This window comes from Elephas maximus, chromosome 6 (genome assembly GCF_024166365.1).
Source record: "Elephas maximus indicus isolate mEleMax1 chromosome 6, mEleMax1 primary haplotype, whole genome shotgun sequence".
Lineage (NCBI taxonomy): Eukaryota > Metazoa > Chordata > Mammalia > Proboscidea > Elephantidae > Elephas > Elephas maximus.
This window is the reverse complement of record NC_064824.1, coordinates 80,373,126-80,397,216: the sequence shown is the minus strand read 5'-3', so window position 1 is coordinate 80,397,216 and position 24,091 is coordinate 80,373,126. Positions and strand designations below refer to the sequence as shown.

Genomic DNA, 24,091 nt, shown 5'->3' with positions numbered 1-24,091 from the left:
TAAAGATCTTATAATATGAAAGTAAACTTCTAAAATATCTCTTTATAGATCATAAATTTAACTACCATAATCTTTCCACTTAAAATTATGATCAATGTATTTCTAATTAAAATTTTTAGTTATTTTTGCTGGTCATTTGGGGTCTACAGGTTAATCATAAAAGCTGTGAAATAAAGCTATGTTTAAAATTAGATTTTTATGTATAGTTCTAGTTGTCTGGTGCCACTGAGTTGGTCTGACTTATAGGGACCCCATGTACAACAGAATGAAATACTGCCTGGTCCTGCACCATCCTCACAATCATTGTTATGCTTGAGCCCATTGTTGCAGCCACTGTGTCAATGTATTTTGTTGAAGGTCTTCCTCTTTTTCAGTGGCCCTCCACTTTACCAAGCATGATGTCCTTCTCCAGGGACTGATTCCTCCGGATAACACGTCCAAAGTAGAGACATAGTCTCATCATCCTTGCTTCTAAGAAGCATTCCGGCTGTACTTCTTCCAGGACAGATTTATTTGTTCTTCTGACAGTCCATAGTATATTCAATATTCTTTGCCAACACAACAACTCAAAAGTGTCAATTTTTCATCAGTCTTCCTTATTCATTACCCAGCTTTCTCATGCATATGAGGCAACTGAAAATACCATGGCTTGGGTCAGGCATATCTTAGTCTTCAAGGTGATTTTCAACACTTTAAAGAGGTCTTTTGCAGCAGATTTGCCCAATGCAATTTGCCTTTTGATTTCTCGATTGCTGCTTCCACGGGTGTTGATTGTGCATCTAAATAAAATGAAATCCTTGACAACTTTGATCTTTTCTCCATTTATCATGGTGTTGCTCATTGGTCCAGTGGTGAGTATTTTTGTTTTCTTTATGTTGAGGTGCAATCCATACTGAAGGCTGTGGTCTTTGATCTTCATCAGTAAGTGCCTCAAGTCCTCTTCACTTTCAACAAGCAAGGTGGTGTTCTGCATAATACAGGTTGTTAATGAGTCTTCCTCCAATCCTGATGCCCCATTCTTCTTCATATAGTCCAAAATCTTGGATTATTTGCTCAGCATACAGATTGAATAGGTATGGTTGGTTAAAGTATACAACCCTGACACACCTTTCCTGACTTTAAACCACACGTATCCCCTTGTTCTGTTCAAACAACTGCCTCTTGATTTGTGTACAGGTTCCTCATGAGCATAACAATTAAGTGTTCTGGAATTCCCATTCTTTGAAATGTTATCCATAATTTATTATGATCTACATGGTCAAATGCCTTTGCATAGCCAATAAAAAACCATTAAAAATTTTTCTGGTATTCTCTGCTTTCAGCCAGTATCCATCTGACATCAGCAATGATATCCCTGTTTCCACATCTTTTTCTGAATCTGGCTTGAATTTCTGACAGTTCTCTGTTGATATAATGCTGCAGCCACTTTTGAATGGCTTTCAGCAAAATTTTACTTGCATGTGATATTAATGATGTTGTTAGATAATTTCTGCATTTGGTTGGATCACCTTTCTTTGGAATGGGCACAAATATGGATCTCTTTCAGTTGGTTGGCCAGGTAGCTGTCTTCCAAATTTCTTGGCATAAACAAGTGAGTACTTCCAGTACTGTATCCATTTGTTGAAACATCTCAGTTGGTATTCCATTCAGTTCCTGAGGCCTTGTTTTTCACCAATGCCTTCAGTGCAGTCTGGACTACTTTCTTCAGTACCATTGGTTCCAGCTCATATGGTTCCTCTTGAAATGGTTGAACGTCAATCAGTTCTTTTTGATATAGTGACTCTGTGTATTCCTTCCATCTTCTTTTGGTGCTTTCTGAGTTAATGTTTTCCCCAGAGAATCTGTCAATATTGCAACTTGAGGCTTGAATTTTTGTTTCAGTTCTTTCAGCTTGAGAAACACCAAGTGTGTTCTTCCCTTTTGGTTTTCCATCTCCAGGTCTTTGCACATGTCATTATAATATTTTACTTTGTCTTCTCAAGCTCCCCTTTGAAATCTTCTGCTCAACTCTTTTACCTCATCATTTCTTCCTTTCTCTTAAGCTACTGGACGTTCAAGGGCAAGTTTCAGGGTCTCTTCTGACATCCATTTTGGTCTTTTCTTTCTTTTCTGTCTTTTTAATGATATCATTGATGTCATTCCACAGCTCATCTGGTCTTCAGTCAATAGTGTTCAATGTACCAAATCTATTCTTGATATGGTCTCTAAATTCAGGTGGGCTATGCTCAAGGTCATACGTTCAAGAGTCCATACTCTCATGGACTTGTTCTAATTTTCTTCAGTTTCAACTTGAACTTAACTATGAGCAATGGATGGTCCGTTCCATAGTCAGCCCCTGGCCATGTTCTGACTGATGATCCGCAGATGTAATCAGTTTGATCCCTTTGTTTTCCATTTGGTGAGGTTCACATGTGTAGTCACCATTTATGTTGTTGAAAAAAGGTGTTTGCAATGAAGAGGTCCTTGGTCTTGCAAATTCTATCACATGATCTCCAGTACCATTTCTATCGCCAAGGCCATATTTTCCAACTACCAATCCTTCTTCTTTATATTATTCTGTTATACATAAAGTCACCACGGCACTGACTCAATGGCAATTAACGACAACATTCCACTTTGTATAATTTTTGGTAGACTTGATAAATATAGAGGATGTTAGCTTTTGTCACTAGATCATGTGTAATAAACATTTACTTGACATCCTAAGTAACATTTCTCAAAAAAGTGAAGCTTTATTCACTCAGTTTTAAAGATTGAAGGATTAAATATTTGCATAATTGGATTCTGTTTCCAACTTTTCATATTTTACCTGCCTTTAGAAATCTTAACCTTCACGTAGTTTCTCAATTTTCTTTTCTAAAATGTGATTTACTTAAAGATGGCACAGTGTGTTCTAAAAAGCAATGATTATTTACAGTGTTCTATGGAAGAACTACTAGAGAGCAAAGCGCTATAATTAGACAATAGTTCAATATGTTTGGCACCAAGCTCAGATAGAGAAACAGAAAAAAAACATGTGTCAGGAGGGATATAGCTTTACATTTGTATAAGACTTGAAACTAAAACATTTTTTCTTATGAATGATGATGCAAGAGGAAAATTGAATGAAAACACATATTTAAATGCAGTTCATAAGTTAGCATCTATGATAGTGTATGCTTCATATGTAAAGATGTCACCATGGACTGAAAATTTATTCAATATTTTAACAGTAAGTTATCATATATACAGTATGTACTGGGCATCCTTCTAGGAACTGAGGTGCAGCTTTCTGAGAGTTTAAACTCTATGAAAGAGACAGACTATTAAAGAAGCAACCACAGTACAGTGTGATAAATAAGAGCTGTAACAAAGGAAACACGGGGTATGATGGAAGCACACGTCAAGGACATCCAACTTAGCTTTGGTGGAGCCAGAAAGGCTTCTTGGAGAAAAGGATATCTAAGCTGAGATAGCAAGAAAGGAGAGTAAGGCAGGGAAGGTTGATGGGACTGGAAAGTTGGGTGTGTTAGGACTGGGTGTGGGAAGAGATTTTAATCAGAAGAAGCAGCTTGTGGAGATGTCCTTGAAGTGTGAGATAGTATGGCATTTTTTTTTTTTAGTGAAAAACTTCAATATTTGGGCTGAGTTTAGATGGAAAAAGTTAAAGTTCTATGAGAAAGCTGTATAATTTAGAGCTTTGTAACCACTGTAAAACCTGAGAAAGCCAGAACCTGTATAAGGCAGAAACCTGTCAGGGAAAGAAAATTCAAGTATTTTCCACTAAAACAAGTGATAGAAAAGTGATAAAACTGCACTCTGTCAAAGGTGGAAAACTTGTGAGACCCAGATAAACAAGGCAGTCCCGTCGAGTTCCAGCTTTCACAGGTTTCAGTGTATATTAAGAAGTAAAGTGATGGAAAACCATGCAAGGGTTTTAAGAACCCAAGAGGCATAATCAGATTCCTATCTTAGAAAGACCATTCTAATGGTTATATGGTGAATGGATTGGAGGAGGATATTCTGGGTACAGATAGTTCAGTTAGGAAGGTATTCAGTAATTCAGGTGAGGGATAATGATGGTTAGAACCAGGTTAGGCAGCTATTTGAGAGAAGGAATGGACTGGACTTGGAGACTGACTGAGCGTGGGGGGTAGGTGACAAACAAGGAGAAGGGAGTAGAAGATTATATCCAGTTTCTGGCTCAGATTTTGAGTATTCATAGAATTCATGATTTTGAGAAACTTATTAAATATCCAACTGGGATGAGTTCCAGAATAATCAATATCATGAGTGAAAGCAGGGGTGAAGATACAGATTTGGGAGTTGTCAGCATCTAGGTGGTCAATGAAGCCATGAAAAAGATGTCAATGCCAGGAAGAGGGTGGAGAGCTAGAGAAGCAGAGACTGAGGTGGCGCCTCTTAGGTAGAGCAATAATTAAGAGATAGACTGAGGAAAAGAGGCCTGAAAGGAGCCAGAGGGTAAGTGGGGCTCCTTCACTGGTAACCTTTACGACTTAAGTTGTTCTCAAGAGTAGGCAGAAATTTGTGCTGGGTCACCCACTCCACATTTAAGCAAGTAACACTTGTGTGAACTACTTACACATGGTTTGCCATCTATGCAGATTATTTATATTGTACCACATCTGGGCATATATGTGGTAAAAATAGATATTGTGCAGGTATTTCTTATTTTTTCATGTTCTATATCATATTTCAATGTGAATGGCACTGTAGCAGATAAATCAAACATTCCTTTTCTTGTTTTCTTGCTTATTTTTAATTTTAAAGAATGGTATATTTGAGGAGATTCAGTATGTCATAGCCATATTTCAGGTTTTTTTAGTAGGTTTGGCAGAAGGTCAGGGCTATCATAAGACTCCTTGGGAATCAGTTCTTGTAAAATCAAATGTTGGTAGTTTAAGAAAATAATTCAGGAACAGATGGATCAAATTTACTTCCACACACATGAATTTGAATATAAGTGGTTGACCAAATGCATTTTACATGAATCTAAATATAACACCATGAATACAAAATTTAAAAAATGCTGATTTGTGTGTTCTTTTGCTTTTCTAATCTTTTGCCATGATCCTTTGCTAGTCAGTTCTTTCTTTGGTTTCTCTGGTGGTTCATAGTTTGGAGTTGCATGTATATTTTTAAGGTGAAAGATAAATTTTTAAAATATTCTTGTTAAAGTTTCCCTAAAGGTTACTTATCGTAGCAGATGCTTCCTACGCATTGCATCAAATCTCGTCAGCCTACACTGACTTCAGTCATAGCTGCAGTAAACAGTTCCAGAAGAGCTCAAATTCATCTTACTGACTGAATATATTCTTATTCCCTTACCTTCTCTTCAGGCGAACACCTTCAGCTACTTCAGTCCTTCTTCATGTGACTTGGTTTCCAGAACTTATGTTATCTTGTTTGTTCTAATCATTTGATATTCCCTCCTAAAATATGGTGCTCAGAAGTGAGCACAACATTCCAGATCAAGGCATAAGATATAATTCTGTTTATGTAGTGATAGACTGCATACTCTTGTTGACTGCATCACACCTCAGCCTCATGCCACATACATCTTTCCTTTCTCCACAGGGCATTATCTGGCTCTGGGAGAATCAACTGCAGTTGGAGTTAATGCTCCTGAGGGACAGTTCTCAACCAGTGGAGATCTGAAGCCAGTGGGAAGAATCTCTAGCCTCCTGTTTTTCAGGTGGTCAGCTCTATATTCTTCTCAGGAGGTCCTAACACAATCAAGCCTCCAATGTCACAACACCAACCTTGGTAATGAATCTATTCCTCCTTCCCTATCTTACTCACTCCTGCCCTCTGGAATCACATCCCAGATAAACTACCTCCACTCAAATCCTTTTCTCAGGCTCTACTTTCCAGAGAGTCTAAACTGTCACCTTTATTTAGAATTTGGTCTGGGATATGGATTAAAACATATGTGAAGTTAACTTAAAGGTCAAGAAGCAGTCAATCCTATTTTTTTCATTGAGATTTTACAGAACTAGTAGAAAAACTTAATAGGAGCCATAACCTTTTATTGTAGTCCAGGGATTCCTTCTCAGTGAATATGACCATATCGTCCAGTTACCTCAATTAGACATGAGGGAAATGTTGTGCTAAGTACGGTGTATATACTGAGAAGAAGTGGGAGAGAAGGGAGTCACATACATAGAAAAGGAAAAAATAATTACCAACACTATCAGAATTTCACAAAAACACTGGAAAAACAGAATATGAACAAATATGAAATAAGCATACACTATATCAAAGACATGCAGACACCATATTTTTACATGAATGACACATGCCTTCTACTTCCATTTGCCAACTGTGCCCTCCCTCCATGAGGTATTTTCATAAGAACTGCCATGCCAATTTTTTTTTTAATGTTGTTAAAAAAATTAAAATAAAGCACTTGTGAAAATACCTCTCAAGGTAAGGACACAGTTGGCAAACAAATGTAGAAGGTGGTGCATTACTTGTGTAAAAATAAGGTATACAAAAAAAAAAAAAAGTAAGGTATATGTACCATGAATTAAACTATAAACTCTGTGAAGCTGCCAAAGAGAGAAATAAACATAGTCATCTGTTGCAAACATGAAGGGTGAAACAAATATCGAAACATTTTGTTGTAGAGTAGTTTGAAGGGCAATGATATTTACACCTGAAAAAGAACATGTATTACATGATCCATTCGTTCTACTTATGATGATTTTCCCCCTCTTCTTGCATTTTCTTGGCTTGTACACTTTTTTCACCACAAATGGCTACATTTTGGGCACTGCTTTTAACTATTTAATGTTGTTAGTTGTCCTTTGTCGTGCATTTGATTATGTCCCCCCAAAAATGTGTGTGTCAACTTGGTTAGGTCATGATTCCCAGTATTGCGTGGTTGTCTTCCATTTGGTGATTGTAAGTTTATGTTGAGAGAATTAGGGTGGGATTGTGACACAACCCTTACTCAGGTCACCTCCCTGATCCAATGTAAAGGGAGTTTCCCTGGGATGTGGCCTGCACCTCCTTTTATCTCTCAAAAGATAAAAGGAAAGGAAAGCAAGCAGAGAGTTGGGGACCTTATACCACCAAGAAAGCAGCAGCAGCAGCAGAGAGTGTCCTTTGGACCTGAGGCTCCTGCTCTGAGATAATCCCAGACCAGGGGGAGATAGATGACAAGAACCTTCCTTCACAGCTGACAGAGACAGAAAGCCTTCCCCTGAAGCTGGCGCCCTGAATTTAGACTTGTACCCTACTAGGCTGTGAGAAAATAAGTTTCTCGTGGTTAAAGCCATCCACTTGTGGTATTTCTGTTATAACAGCACTAGATAACTAAGACATCCTTATTTTAATAAATTTTGGAGAACCTCAGATAAAAAATTGCTGCTTCTAAAAAAAATCTTTAGCATGTCAGTCACACTAAAAAAAAAAAAAAAACAAAAGCTGTAAACATTCCAAAATATGACAAAGACTTCCCGGTACAAGACTGAAATAGCCAATCCAGGGAATATGAGAAATTTCTGGCGAGAGGTTTGTGTCAGCAACATCATTTGCAGATCGCCTTTAGGTCACTTTCAAATAAAATTATGATTAAGTAATCCAAGATGCCAAAGAAGAAAGAAATTCAAAATAGGCTAGTAACTAGTTAATGTTTCAAGTATTGGTGGTAATATTTATTCTGCTTAAAAAAAAAAAATTTTTTTTTAATAGGAAGAATACAAAAGTAGGTCAATACTTGTAGAGATAGAAAAGTAAAATTTTAAATATTGTAGGTAAATAAATAGATGTTTGCAACTGTTTCTTCTCATTTTGAGGCTTAACACAGCAAATGAAGGTCCCAAAACTTGACTCCATCCATGTTATCAAGGCTTACTTTACTTTGAGGAGGCAGCTCTTCCCCTGTCATATTCTGAGTGGCTTTCAACCTGAGGGGCTCATCTCCCGGCACTCTATAAGACAATGTTCCACTGCTATTCATAACGTTTTCATGGGCCAATTTTTTCAGAAGTAGACTGCCATGTCTTTTTCCTAATCTGACTTAGCCTGGAATGTCCACCCAGGGTGATGACCCTGCTGGCATTTGAAATGTTGATGGAATGTACAAGGTACGAATCTAGGATAATTGGAAACCATCAAAAATGAAATGGAATGCATAAAGATTGATATCTGGCCATTAGTGAGCTGAAATGGACTGGTATTTTCCATTTTGAATCGGACAATCATATGGTCTACTATGTTGGGAATGACAAATTAAAAAGGAATGGCATCATGTTCATCGAAAAAAAGAATATTTCAAGATCTATCCTGAAGTACAGCTCTGTCAGTGATAGGATAATATCCATATCCTTATAAACAAAACTTGTTAATTTGACTATTATTCAGATTTATGCACCAGCCACTAAGGCCAAAGATGAAGAAACTGAAGATTGTTACCAACCTATGCAGTATGAAACTGATCAAACATGCAATCAAGATTCATTGACAATTACTGGGGATTGGAATGCAGAAGTTGGAAACAAAGGATTGGTAGTTGGAAAATATGGTCTTCATGATAAAAACGATGCCAGAGATCGCGTGATAGAACTTTGCAAGACCAACGACTTCTTCATTGCAAATACCTTTTTTCAACAACATAAATGGCGTTTATACGCATAGACCTCACCAGTTGGAAAACACAGGAATCAAATCAACTACATCTGTGGAAAGAGACGATGGAAAAGCTCAATATCATCAGTTGGAACAAGGCCAGGGGCCAACTACAGAACAGACCATCAATTGCTCATATTCAAGGTCAAGTTGAACCTGAAGAAAATTAAAACAAACCCATGAGAGCAAAAATATGGCCTTGAGTATACTACACCTGAACTTAGAGATCATCTCAAGAATAGACCTAACTCACTGAATGATAATGAGTGAGGACTAGACCAGTTTTGGAATGACATAAAGGACATCATACATGAAGAAAGCAAGAGGTCATTAAAAAGACAGGAAAGAAAGAAAAGGCCAAAATGAATGTCAGAAAAGACTCTGAAACTTGCTCTTGAATGTAGAGTAGCTAGAGAGAATATAAGAAATGATAAAGGAAAACAGATGAAGAGATTTCAAAGGGCAGCTGGAAAAGACAAAGTAAAATATTATAATGAAAAGTGCAAAGACCCGAAGATAGAAAACCAAAAGGGAAGAACACACTCGACATTTCTCAAGCTGAAAGAACTGAAGAAAAACTCAAGCCTCAAGGTGCAATTTTGAAGGATTCTGTGGGCAAATTACTGAATGAAGCAGGAAGCATCAAAAACAGATGGAAAGAATACAGAGTCACTGCATCAAAAATAATTGGGTGACATCCAACCATTTCAGGAGGTAGCATATAATCAAGAATCAGTGGTATTGAAGGAAGAAGTCCAAGCTGTACTGAAAAAAATTCTTTTTTTTGCACTGAAGACATCAGCAAAAAACAAGGTTCCAGGAACTGATGGAATACCAATTGAGATATTTCAACAAACGGATGTAGTGTTGAAGGTGCGCTCTCATCTATGCCAAGAAATTTGGAAGACAGCTACCTGGCCAACCAACTGAAAGAGATCCATATTTGTGCCCATTCCACAGAAAGGTGATTCAACAGAATGCAGAAATTATCGAACAATATCATTAATACCACACACAAGTAAAACTTTGCTGAGGATCATTCAAAAGCATATGCAAGAGCACCTCCAACAGAGAACTGCCGGAAAGTTAAGCCAGGTTAAGAAGAAAACGTGGAAGGAGGGATAGCATTGCTGATATCAAATGGATCTTGGCTGAAAGGAGAGGATACCAGAAAAATATCTACCTGTGTTTTATTGATTATGCAAAGCCATGTGATGTGTGGACCATAACAAATTATCGATAACATCAGGAATGGGGATTCCAGAACACTTAATTGTGTTCATGAGGAAACTGTGCATAGACCAACAGGCAGTTGTTCAAACATAGCAAGGGTATACTGTGTGGTTTAAAATCAAGAAAGATGTGCGTCCGGATTACATCCTTTCACTGTACTTATTTAATACGCATGCTGAGCAAATAATCCGAGAACCTGGACTATATGAAGAAGAATGTGGCATCAGGATTGGTGGAGGACTCATAAACAACCTGTGTTATGCAGATGACACAACCTTGCTTGCTGAAAGTGAAGAGGACTTGATGCACTTACTGATGAAGGTCAAAGACCACAGCCTTCAGTATGGATTACGCCACAACAGAAAAAAAAAAAAAAATCCTCACAACTGGACCAATAAGCAACATCACGATAAATGGAGAAAATACAGAAGCTATCAAGGATTTCATTTTACCTGGGTCCACAATCAACATCCATGGAAGCAGCAGTCAAGAAATCAAAAGATGCATTGCATCGGGCAAATCTGCCACAAAAGACCTCTTTAAAGTGTTAAAAAGCAAACATGTCACTTTAAGGACTAAAGTACGTCTAACCCAAGCTATGATATTTTCAGTTGCCTCATATGCATGCAAAACCTGGACAATGAATAAGGGAAGAAGAATTGGTGCCTTTGAATTATGGTGTTTGTGGAAAATATTGAATATACCATGGACTACCAGAAGAACGAACAAATCTGTCTTGGAAGAAGTACAGCCAGCATGCTCCTTGGAACCAAGGATAGCAAGACTTCATCTCACGTACTTTGGACATGTTATCAGGAGGATCCAGTCCATGGAGAAGGACATCATGCTTGGTAAAGTAGAAGGTCAGGAAAAAAGAGGAAGACCCTCAATGAGATAGATCGACACAGTGGCTGCAACAACAGGCTCAAGCATAATAACGATTGTGAGGATGAATCAGGACTGTGCAGTGTTTCCTTCTGTTGTGTGTGAGGTTGTTTTGAGTTGGAACCAACTTGATGGTACTTAACAACAACAACAGTTTCTTTTTTTACTCTCTTGCTGAAGTCTTTTGATATCATAATATTTAATTTTTAGGATGTCCCACTTATCTAGTTTATTTTCTGGGGTTTGTGTATTTTTAGTTTGCTTGATACTCTGTTTATACCATAAATTAGGGCACCTAGAATTGCCCCTATGTTTTCTTTCATAAACTTCACAGTTTTAGGTTTTACATTTAGGCCTTTGATCCATTTGGAGTTAGTTTTTGTGTGTGGAGTGAGGTATGGATCCTATTTCATTTTTCTGCAAGTGGATATCCAGTTTTGCCAGCACCATTTGTTGAAGAGACTATCTCTTCCTCATTTAATAGACTTCAACCCTTTGCCGAAGATCTGGTACCCATAGGTAGATGGATTTATCTGGGTTCTCAATTCTGTTCCACTGGTTTACCTGTCTGTCCTTGTGCCAGCATCAGGCTGTTTTGACTACCGTAGCTATATATTAGGTCCTGAGACTGGGTATTGTGAGGCCTCCTGCTTGTTCTTCTTTTTCTGCACTGTTTTACTTATCCAGGGATCTTTCCTTTCCATATAAAATTGGCGATTACTTTTTCCAGTTTCTTGAAGAATGTTATTGAAATTTGGATTGGGATTGCATTGTATCTATAGACTTCTTTGGGTATCTTTGGGTAGTATTGACATTTTCACAATGTTAAGTCTTCCGATCTATGAGCATGGTATGCTTTTCCATTTATAAGGTTCTCCTTTGGTTTCTTGTAGTAGCATTTTGTAGTTTTCTTTGTATAAATATTTTACATCCCTAGTTAGATTTTTTCCTAAGTATTTTATCTTTTGGGGGGCTATTGTAAATGGTATTGCTTTCCTGATTTCCTCTTTGAAGTTCTCTTTATTAGCATAGAGGAATCTGACTTACTTTTTTATTTTGATCTTGTACCTACCCTTTCACTTTCCTGAATACTTCTATTAGTTCCAGTAGCATTCTTGTGTAGTCTCATGGATTTTCTATGTATAGGATCATATTGTCTGCAAATAGGGATAGTTTTACTTCTTCCTTACCAATTTGGGCGTCCTTTATTTCCCTTTCTTATCTTATGGCTGTAGTTAGGACTTCCAGTACAATGTTGAATAAGATTGGTGATAAAGGGCAAACTTGTCTGGTTCCTTTTCTCAGGGGGAATGCTTTCAGTCTCTCTCCATTGTGAATAATGTTGGCTGTTGGATTTGTGTATATGCCCTTAATCATGTAGAGGAATTTCACTTCTATTCCTATTTTGCTAAGCGTTTTTATCAGAAAGGGGTGTTGGACTTTATCAAATTTCTTTTCTTCATTGACTGAGATAATCATGTGATTGTTTTCCTTTAGTTTATTTATGTGGTGGATTACGTTGATTGATTTTCTAATGTTGAACCATCCTTGCATACCTGGTATGAATCCCACTTTATAATGATGTATTATTTTTTGATATCCTGTTGGATTCTATTGGCTAGAATTTTGTTGAGAATTTTTGCATTAATGTTCATGAGAGATATTGGCCTATAATTTTCTTATTTAGTGGCATCTTTGCCTGCCTGTGGTATCAGGGTTATGCTGGTTTCATAGAATGAATTCAGGAATATCCCTTCCTTTTCTATGTTCCAGAATAGTTTGAGTAGTATTGATGTCAACTGTTCATCGAATGTTTGTGAATATTTGATGTTTCGTAGAATTCTCCAGTGAAACTGTCCAGGCCTGTGCTTTTTTTGTTGTTGCTGTTGATAGATTTTTTTTTTTTTTTTATGATCTCTTTGATTTCTTTTTTGGTTATGGGTCTGTCTTTTCAGATTTTCTACCTCAGTTTGTGTCCGTTTAGGTAGATAGTGTGCTTCTAGAAATTTGTCCATTTCCTCTAGGTTTTCAAATTTGTTGGAGTGTAATTTTTCCTAGCATTCTGTTATGATCCTTTTTATTTCAGTTGCTTCTGTTTTGATGTTGCCCATCTCATTTCTTACTTGGGTTATTTGCATCTTCTCCCTTTCTTTTCTTTTGTCAGCTTGGCCAGTAGTTTGTTGAATTTATTGATCCTTTCAAATAATCATCTTCTAGTCTTGATGATTGTTTCAATTGTTTTTCTGTTTTCTGTTTCATTTATTTCTGCTCTTATCTTTATTATTTCCTTTCTTCTGTCAACTGTGGGCTTCTTTTGATGATCTTTTTCTATTTGTTTGAGTTGTATGTTTAAGGTATTGATTTTGGCCCTTCTTTTTTGTTGTATGCATTTATTGCTATAAATTGGCCTCTGCACACAGCTTTTACCTGTGTCCCAAACGTTTTGATATATTGTATTTTCATTCTCATTTGATTTGGAAAGAAATACATCAAGCAAACAGTAACCAAAAAAAGCAGGAGTGGCAACAATAATCTCTGATAAAATAGACTTTAAATCAAACTCCATCCTAAGAGACAAGAAAGGGCATTATATAATGATTAAGGGATCAATCCACTGAGAGGACATAGCCATAATAAATGCCTATGCACCCAATGACAGAGCTCTGAAATACACAAAACAAACCCTAACAGAAATGAACAGAGAAATAGAAATTCTATAATAATAGTAGGAGAATTTAACTCACCACTTTTGAAGATGGACAGAACAACTAGAAGGAAACTCAGCAAAGATACAGAAGATCTAAACAATACAGTCAATCAATTTTATTGCACAGACATATATAGAGCACTCCATCCAACAGCAGACCAGTACACATTCTTCTCCCGTGCCCAATGGATCATTCTCTAGAATAGACCATATCCTAGGCCACAAAGCAAGCCTCACTAAATTGAAAAATATTGAAATAATACAAAGTATCTTCTCAGATCACAAGGCTCTAAAATTGTTTTTGTTGTTTTTAGGCGCCATTAAGTTGGTTCCATCTCATAGCAACCCCATGTACAACAGAACGAAACACTGCCCAGTCCCACGCCATCCTCACAATTGTTGTTAGGCTTGAGTCCATTGTTGCAGCCACTGTATCAATGCATCTCCTTGAGAGTCTTCCTTTTTTTTGCTGACCCTCTACTTTACCAACCATGGTGCCTTCCTCCAGGAACTGATCCCTGGTATGTCCGAAGTATGTGAGATGAAGTCTCCCCATCCTTGTTTCTAATAAGCATTCTGGCTGTACTTCTTCCAAGACAGATTTGTTCATTCTTTTGGCAGTCCATGGTATATTCAATATTCTTCACCAACATGATTCAAAGGCGTCAATTCTTCTTCGGTCTTCCTTATTCATTGTCCAGCTTTTGCATGCATATATATGAGGCATTTGAAAACACCGTGGCTTGAGTCAGGTGCATTTTAGTCCTTAAAGTGACATGTTTGCTTTCTAACACTTTAAAGAGGGCCTTTGCAGCAGATTTGCCCAATACAATGGGTCTTTTGGTTTTTTGACTGCTATCTTTTTTTTTTTTTTCTATAGGTGTTGAATGTAGATCCAAGTAAAATGAAATCCTTGGCAGCTTCAGTCTTTCCTCTGTTTATCATGATGTTGCTCATTGGTCCAGCTGTGAGGATTTTTGCTTTATTTATGTTGAGGTGTAATCCATACTGAGGGCTGGGTCTTTGATTTTCATCAGTAAATGCTTCAAGTTCTCTTCATTTTCAGCAAGCAATGCTGTGTTATCTGCAGTCATGCACGTTGTTAAATAGTCTTCCTCCAATCCTGGTGCCTCATTCTTCTTCATATAGTCTAGTTTCTCTGATCATTTGCTTAGCATACAGATTGAATAAGTACAGTGAAAGGATATAATCCTGAGACACACCTTTGCTGACTTTAAACCACGCAGTATCCCCTAGTTCTATTTGAACGACTGCCTCTTGATCTATCTACAGGTTCCTCGTGAACACAATTAAGTGTTCTGGAATTCCCATTCTTTTCAATGTTATCTATAATTTGTTATGGTCCACACAGTCAGGTGCCTTTGCATAGTCAATAAAATATAGGTAAACATCTTTCTGGTATTCTCTGCTTTTGACCAGGATCCATCTGACATCAGCAATGATGTCCCTGCTATAAAATTAGCAATCAGTACCAGGGAGAACAAGGAAACAAATCAAATACTTGGAAACTGGACAATGCCACGCTTAAAAACCAGTGGGTAATAGAAGAGATTACAGCATCTTAATAAAGGAATTGGAAATATACTTGTGTTCGTAAAAGATCTAAACTCCATTTTATGTGTATGTTTTATGGTGCTTTATTTTCAAGCCACAACACGTTCTGGTGTTTGGTCTTGAGTCTGAATCAACTCAACAACAATGGATTTGTTGTTGTTGTTGTTTTTGGTTTGATATCATTCTTACGAATCCACACCACTCTTCGAAAGTCATGTGTTGTTATTTACTTCTACTTTCATCTCTGTTAAGTGTTGTTTTTGAAAGCTGAACACATGAGCATTTATTCTTAGTAAAACATGCTAAAATAACAGAATGTAATAAAAATCCAGGCCTCCAGTAAGTTTACCTTGAAAATACAACTTATAAAACTAAGCTTAAGTACTGGAAAATGGAACATTTTATATGTGTGTGTATCAATCCTTCTTATAATATACTTTATCGCTCTATAGATTTTTTAAACTTAATGGATTTATACTATCAAAGATATTTCTAGTTTCACAAAGTAATCTAATAATTTTTTTTAATTTAATGGTAGAAAAAAGACACTGAGGTGTAAAATTTTAAAAGTTGGTGAAGCTTAAATAAATGTTTCTTCATCAAAGAGATAACAGCTCTTTAAAGATCACTCTAACATTATGGGGGAAAAACAACAGTTAAGGGAAAACATTAATTAATGTTTCAAACGTAGCTATTGTCAATTGACTCTGGTAGAAAAGATGAATGAATTAGCAGGTTTATCTTTCCTCAGACTTCTTCCCTAATTTCTGAATTTTTTGGTTCTAATTTTTATTTTTCAGGGCTTATAATACCTACGTTCTTTTATAAAACATAATTTTTACTATTGTTTACTTCTAAAATTTGATAGATGCTCACCAACAATTTTTGTATTACTTTTTTTTTTTTTTTAATCCTGAGTTTTGTTTTAAAACATTCTCTTAGAGTTAGCTGGATTTCATTTTTTTTTTTTTTTAGAATACCTCATACTCTTTTCTGAATTCTTGTATGTTTCAGAATATCTACACTTTGATGCACAAAGATAATTTAGATGGGTGTAAATGTATTAGGTCAAACTCTCCTTTAGAACTAGGCTAATATTATTTCTACAGCCTTCTGATTTTTAATGTTGCCTTGAGAAGGAGTCATTTGTTTTTTTCAACCTGGCAGAAAATTATCTGAATAATTATTTATTATTTAATTTCAATAATGTAATAATATTATCTTAGTCACACTACACAAGCTTTTATTGGATCATGATATGTGTTTTGAATCTCCTAACATTTCTTCCATTATTAGAATGAATAATTCTACTACAATAACTTTGAGTTTTTTGTTGTTTTCTATGGGGGGGGAGATTATCCTCATGTTGGAATTTTTTTTACCCCTATCTATTTTTTCTAATTATTTTAATGTGTCTTTTCCCTTTGCACTTACCCTAATCATCCCAAGACTTTCTTCCATATCAGTAATTCCATTTTCAGCTCTGCCTACTCTATTTCTCTTTTTAAAATTTATTTATTAATTCTGTAGTGGTGAAGTTTTAATCTTAGTCTCCCTTTTATTTCACTCCATCCACTTATCATCTCAACTATTAGCTGTGTGCTCATGGTATTCATGTTGTTACTAAGTATTTTTGTGTCACTGAAAGCTGATAACAAAATTTTCTTCCTTTCCTTGCATGATATGTCTTTCCATGCCAGGTTCTTCATCTATCTTTAGCAAGCTAGATTGCACTTTTATATATTTTTTTGTGTTATGTTTACAAAGTATCCATTCTATTTCTTTTTATTTTGGCATGATAAACAATGAGCCATTCTTCTTAATACCACTCCCACTTGTATGTGACTTACTTAACATCTTGCCAAATTACAGTGGAAGGCTGGATATTATTATGTACACTTTTTTTGCATAGCCAAAAAAAAAAAATTTTTTTTTTTTTTTTAAGGATTTAGTAGAGGAGGAAATGGGGAGGAGAGCTCCACTGTGCTAGGCTCTGGTGTTTCTTCAAAATCATATTAGATTTTCTACCTTAGTGTCCACCAATTGGCAGTGTTTATTATTCATAAGAGGGCTACTCACAGTTTGGATTTTTCTTCCCATTAAGTATGACATCCTAGATCTGGTGACGCCTAGTGATTTTTCATGCTTTTGCTGAGATCTTGACATTCTATGGTAGCGAATGATAGCTTCTACTCTTCAGGGTTTATTTTATTTTTTGTCCAAGATTTTTATTGGCTGCCCCTGAATAGAAGTCTCCCAAAATTACAGGATTTAAATAAAAATTCACAGGATTATTTTGTACTACTTACGGAGGCAGGGCTAGGGGGGAGTAAGGAACTGTTCTGAGTTGGGTCAGATATCTACTTCTTTTTTTGGCTGCTACTTTTTAAAGCTCATTGCATGTGATCGTACCCTTTTAGTCCTTTTGGTGCTGCTAGATTTTACTTTTTTTTTTTTAATTTTATGAGAAATTGGGGAGGGAGATTTTGTAATGCAGCTTAATTAAATTATCTTTAACCAGATTTATGAATTTTTTTTCTGACTCCCCCCCAGATCCTACCACAGTAGTTAGCTGGTGGTCAATAAATATCTTTTAAACTTAATTGAAAACGTAAATTTACTTGAGTGTGAAGATGGTATTAAGTAAAAACGTTTGAACATTTTTTTTCCTATAGCATGTGATGGGTATTTCTTTAATTATAGCATAAATTAACTAAACCCTGGATAGTAACTCTGTTTAGCATTTCTTAAGAAAACATACTCTATAGATCAAGTCTGAAAGGAGCATCTACTTACAAGCTATTAATTGACAACTTACTTTAGAATCTATCTTGTCATATAACTCTGATTACAACCCATACTAACTTATGAATTTTCAGCTGTGGTCTTCCCTCCCTTGCTATTTCTGAGTGCCTCGCTTATAGTCAATTACTGAGTATTTACAATGTGCAGTTGAGTAGTTGTGATGTCCAAAGTGTTGATCCATTTGTTTGCAATGGTCAAAGTGGTAGCTCCTTGATACTTTCTAGGATTTACTTACTGCCTCTTTTCCTGATTTCCTTTGATGTCATTAGCTCCTTTCTGTCTAATTTAATTTCTTCTTTCCAGAAGCAGTTGACAAAAGGCAGAGAGAAATGACTAACATGTTTTTCCTATACTAGAGATTCTAAAAATCTTAGGAAAATAACAAATAGCCATTTGATAAACAAGGTTTGATGGCTTGGGGCCACATTAATAGATCTTTCCAGCTAGAAAATATCTCACAGGGTCTATCTCTCCCTCCTCCTCAAGCAAGACAGGACTCTCTTCTGCCACATCTGTGAGAGAAGATCATCTAGATTCTGTGGGAGTTTCAGAAGAGTCATTTGCATTCCAGCTCATCCTTTCCCACGGTGGAGACTGTGGTTGTTACCGTGTAATGCTTCATACCATATAAAAACATGTCCCTGTAACTTCAACTCATAGGGATCTGGTATAAAAATTATGTACTTTCCATGTCTATTATAAATTACTGTATGTGTATTTTTAGATTATTAGAAAAGGTGTCTTAGTATTTTTTAAAAAATCCATTTGTTTTCTGTTTCTAGGTCCACTACTAATCGCTACTGTGCCTTTTCTTCAGGAGACTTAACGTTCACCTATTGAAAAATTATGAGATTGTACTGATCTTATTAGAACAAAATCTTTATTGCCACTGCCAGAAAATTGTCAAAAAAAAAAAAATACAATCCTATTATGTCTATGACGTAAATGTACTCAGGAGGCTGATTGTTTTAAAATTCATTTCACAAACCTCTTATGAGTATCTATCAATTTATTTATCAAATGCTAGGCACTATTCAAGTTCAGGTGTGTCTCTCTACTAGAAATATTCCAGATTTTTTGATGTAATAAAACAACTCAAGCTATAAATTTCCATTTGAAAGACTCAAAATTCAAAATATGTTTTAGAAAGTTCAGGTTTTCTAATAATTAAAATTATTTTAAAGTGGAAATACAGTCAACAAGCAGTGATTAGCTCTCTGCCATATATAAAGCAATCTCACCCTATGAATCTATTTGTGTACACAAAGCACAGCTTCATGAAATAGCTCTAGGAAAATTACAAAGCAACATGTTCATGTATCAGAATGACAAAAATGACATGTGGAGTCAGAGCCTTTGGATTTGAGGAGCTCGTCTGGTATCTACCGAGAGGGAAAATCTTTTAGATCTCTAAGCACGAGTTTTCCCATCTGTAAAATAGAAACCGCGCTGTTGGGAGAAGTGAATGAAATAAGGCATACAGAAGTACTTTGCATGCAAAGGCACTCTGGAAAACCATCACTTATTGGGCTGCGGGAGGGGACGAGGAGCCAGAGAGCCATCAGCCACCATCCTGAGAAAGAGAAGTCAGCCACGCTGAGAGAGCAAAGAAGGGCAAGCGATCACCAAGGCCAGGGTGGAGAGAATTTCAAGGAGGGAATAGACTGCAGTTTCAAAAGCAGCTGAGAGATCAAGACAGATAAGCACAGAAAAGAGACAAGTTTATCAGGATAAAGTGACCTTAGAGAGCAGAGATTTAGTGAAAGACAAACTGAAGTGAGCTGAATGACTAATGAGGATCTAAAAGTAAGGGCAGACCAAGTTTGGAAAAGTTGAATCATAAACTGCCATAGAGGGGTCAAGTAGTTCTGGAAGGGGTTGGTGAAAGTCAGGACAAGAATTTTTTTTTTCTTAAGCTATAGACTCCTACTCATGTTTAAAGGCAGAAGAAAGAAAGCCAGAGGGGAAGGTAGGGTAAAGATACCAAGCAGAATCAGGGCTAAGAAATCCCATGGAAGAAGAGGAGAAAAGAATCCAAGAATAGAAGGAGAAACCACAAGTTGAGAGGAGTCGTGATTTCTTCTGAGGATATCAGGGAAACAGATATAAAAAAACTTTCCGGTGGGGAGGGTCCTCAAACTGTTGCCATTGAGTAGGCTCTGACTCATGGCAGCCCCACGTGAGGCAGAGTAGGACTGTGCTTCATAGAGTTTTCAGTGGCTGATTTTTTTAAAGTAGATTTCCAGGCCTTTCTTTTGAGGCACCTCTGGATGGATTCAATCCTCCAACCTTTCAGTTAGCAGCTGAGGGCACTAACAGCTTTGTACCACCCAGGGATTCCAGGGACTACTTATTCAGTTTTAGCGTTTTTTTAACCATTTGTCATTACCATTATGTTCCTCATGGTCAAGAAGAACATTCATGCAGTGAGCAATGATAACATGGGAAATAAAACATACAGTCTATTTACCTCAGATTTTTTCTATGAGGATTCACATTATGAATATTTATAAATGTATTAAAATAATTTACCAAATTAACAATCAAAATAATGCTACTTTAAGTACACATATGGCATTGTCGTCCATTGTATTTTTTCTTCAGCTGTCTGTAATCTCATGCTCTGAGAACTAATTATGTTTCTAATAAGACTTCAACATGCATTAACTGTCACACATCTAACTTGTTTAAACCAGTTTCGACATACCAATATTTTCAGGAAACAGATTTCTTAAGTTTCTCAATTATTTAACATATCTGATGTTCTCAAATCACTGTTACTGAAGTGGATACCACCACCTACTCTGAAGAAAAATTCACCAATTCACTCACTAAGCGTGGGTTCAGTTCAGGGATTTCTGTTTAATATGTTGCATTGATTTGATAAGCCTTGGGTTCTAATCCCCAGGGGCTTATTTCAATGCTGTTTTATGAGATTGGATGTCATTCATAATCATTAAAAACACCATGACTAAGAGAACAGGCTTTGGGATCAAAGAGACCTCTGTTCAAAGCCCAGCTCTGTCACTGATGTGTCATGTATTTTCAGGCACAATATTTAACCACTCAACTCATTTTCTCATCCTGAAATGAGGAAATGGGCTGTAAAACTAAAGGAATCACTCTGCGATAAACTCGTCCTTAAGTAATTCCTCTCCCTCCAAAAAAAACAAAACCCTGTTGCTGTGGAGTTAATTCCAACTCTCAGAGACCCAACGTGTTACAGAGCACAGCTGCTCCATAAAGTTTTCTTGGCTGTAATCTGTGGGGCTGCTATGACTCAGAATTGACTTGACAGCAGTGGGTTTGTTGTTTTTGTTTTTTGGTTTATGGTTTTTTTTTTTTATTCTTTACTGAAGCAGCTCTCCAGACCTTTCCTAAATGAAGCTCCTGGGTAAGTTCAAACCGCTGACCTCTAGGTTAGAATCCAATCACAGGCCACTAGTGCCAAACAGAAAACTTTCTAAGTAATTTAGGGACCTATATTTTTCTAAATAAAAATAATAAATAAGGGTCACTATAAATTGTAATCCACTCGCCCGCAACAGGTTTGGTTTGGGTTAATGGGCTAATACTGAGAAGAGTCATTCTTTATCAAATACAGCATGACGCCACTGAATCAACCTCAGGGTTGAGGGTGGTAGCAAACTGAGAAAATCACTTTGCTGCCTGGTGGTTGTCACAGCTCAAAGTCAGGGCGGCTGTTTCCAAAGCAGCAGTAAGAATACCAGGGAAGTGGTACACGTGTGATACTCCGCCCAAGGAATCCTGGAAATATTTTATCAGGGGAAGCACTTTGCATGGGACTGGAGGGCCCATGTTAGTAAGTACTGGCTACCCCACAAGGGAATTTGAGAAATTATTGTAAATAAGATCACGTCTATATCCATACACTGGATCTAGGACACTTCCAGCTGCATTGGTGACTATATAAACCTTTGCTCTTTTAAATAATCTCAGTTTTTTAAATAGTGTCCATCATTCCGTTTTATTTTTGAAATTGGGTTTTTGTGTACAAACATTTTGTCGTGGCATGAATATAGCTATAATAATCTGTCAGGAACGTGTATGTTGCATGCACTGCGCGTGTTTAAGGTGCAGTTCTAATGTAACTACATAACCGTTACAGTTACATACATGACTAACTTCATTTTCACCACAAAATCATTTTCCTTCTCGCCGTTTGCTGTATCCTTGGACTCCTGTTTTTTTTTTTTTTTCAACTTACTCATCTCACATCCATTCAAGCAATCAATAATTCAGGCAATCAATCGTTTCATTTTTTCAGTGCCTCACAAATTGGTTTTTTTTATAATCCATTACTTTCCCATCTTCTGGTTTAGGTCCTTACCTCTCATTGCTAGACTATTCTACTAGTCTCCTAACTGACCTTCCTGCCACTCCTCATTCCAAACTGCATGCTGCAAGACTGAGCTTATTTGATCACATCATGCTTCAGCTCATAAAATGCCAGTAATTCCCACTTTGCAAGACAAATTCAGAATTATTCATCCTGGCCCCTCCACCCATTGGCCCCCCAAAACCTAAATTCTCATAGATCCCATCTTCTCCAGTCTGATTGACTTGAGCAATCTAAACTTTTCATGTTCTACCTCCACGAGTTTTCACAAACTATGCCTGGAATAAAACTCCAACTCCTTCATCAAGTCAGCTCTAAAAACATCAACCTTCTGACACTTCTCACTCCCGCAAACTCTTATGGCATTTATTTTTGACATCATTCAGTAAATAATGAACAATCTTATACCTTATTGAGCTGCTTAATATTTTCTCAGTTCTATTAATGATTCTCATTTCTTTGTCTTGTTTCCTTAAGCTAGTTTGTAATCTTAAAAATCAGATCCTTGTGACCTGCTGTATCCCAGAGCACCTAGCACAGAAACTGTACTTAGTAATTATACTCTCAACATTTTTATTTTGGCTTAATTTTGATAAATTGCTACAGCCAAGAGCTAGACAATGTGAAGTCATTTTTTTTCCTTTTACTGTCCAATTTTTTGTTTAAATATTTAAGAAGCTAAGATTACAAAGATAAAATTTGAGGGAATTCAATAGAAATGACTATTATTGGTTAGTCTGAATGCATATAAAGTCCCCAAAAACTTAAACTATAACCTTGCACTATAACTTGAACTATAACCGTGTTTTTAGCTGACATTAATTTAGAATAATGACCATTTATCAATATCAATAGCACATTGTTTTACACTGTGAAACAAAAGAGCATGACTTTTCTCCCTTGGTTTTCTTATTCCAGAAATGTAGAGCTTTAGCATCATACATCTATTTTGAGACTAAAAAGTGCTTACAGTATGTTAATTTCTATGAAAACAACGCATTCTGTAGCAAACTATTCTTAAATACAGTGTGGAGAATGAATGTATTTTGCCAAATATGGTATTAAAAAAAAAAAAAAACCATTGCCTTCAAATTGATTCCAACTCATAGTGACCCTACAGAACAGAGTAGATCTGCCTTGTAGGGTTTCCAAGGAGTGGCTGGTAGATTCTAACTGCCGACCTTTTGGTTAGCAGCTGTAGCTCTTAACCACTGTGCCACCAGGGCTCCAAATATAGGTTACACATTTTAACTTAATTCTCTTACTGTTAACAGAACACAAATTCACAGAAACATTCACATCAGAGAAAAGAAGTTACTGATTAATGACTCCATCTCCTCAGTTCAGTTACTACGAGAAAGTTTGTATCACAAAGACAGGGTCTTTTATTGACTAAGGTATCACCAATAGCTAGAACATGTAGTCAGTGCTCGATGCCTATTGAATGGATGAATGAATGGAAAATTATTTCAATTCAATCCTATAGTCACTGAATGTTCACCTTATAAAGTGCAAGTGCAGTGCTAGGCTCTGTGGGGAACAGATGCAAAGAGGAACTGCAGATACAAAGACACAAAACTGCCTTTCAGAAGTTTACAATCAAGTCGAATTGAGATCTGGTGGTGCAGTGGTTAAGAGTTTGGCTGCCAAGCAGAAGGTCAGTAGTTTGAATTCACTAGCCACTCCTTGGAAACACTAAGAAGCAGTTCTACTCTGTCCTATAGGGTCACTGTGACCCTGAACTGACCCAATGGCAAGAGGCTTGATTTTTTATTCTAGAGTTATGGGCCTCTGGGTGGTGCTAAACAGTTAAGCACTCCACTACTAACCAAAAGGTTGGTGGTTCAGACTCACCCAGAAGTGCCCCGGAAGATAGGCCTGGAGATCTGCTT

General features: G+C 36.7%; 1 protein-coding gene across 1 annotated transcript in view; it reads right to left on the bottom strand.

Annotated features, from left to right (window-relative positions):
• The window catches only part of PPP1R1C (protein phosphatase 1 regulatory inhibitor subunit 1C), a 144,819-nt gene that overhangs the window by 82,716 nt on the left and 38,012 nt on the right, over positions 1–24,091 (bottom strand). The window lies entirely within an intron of this gene.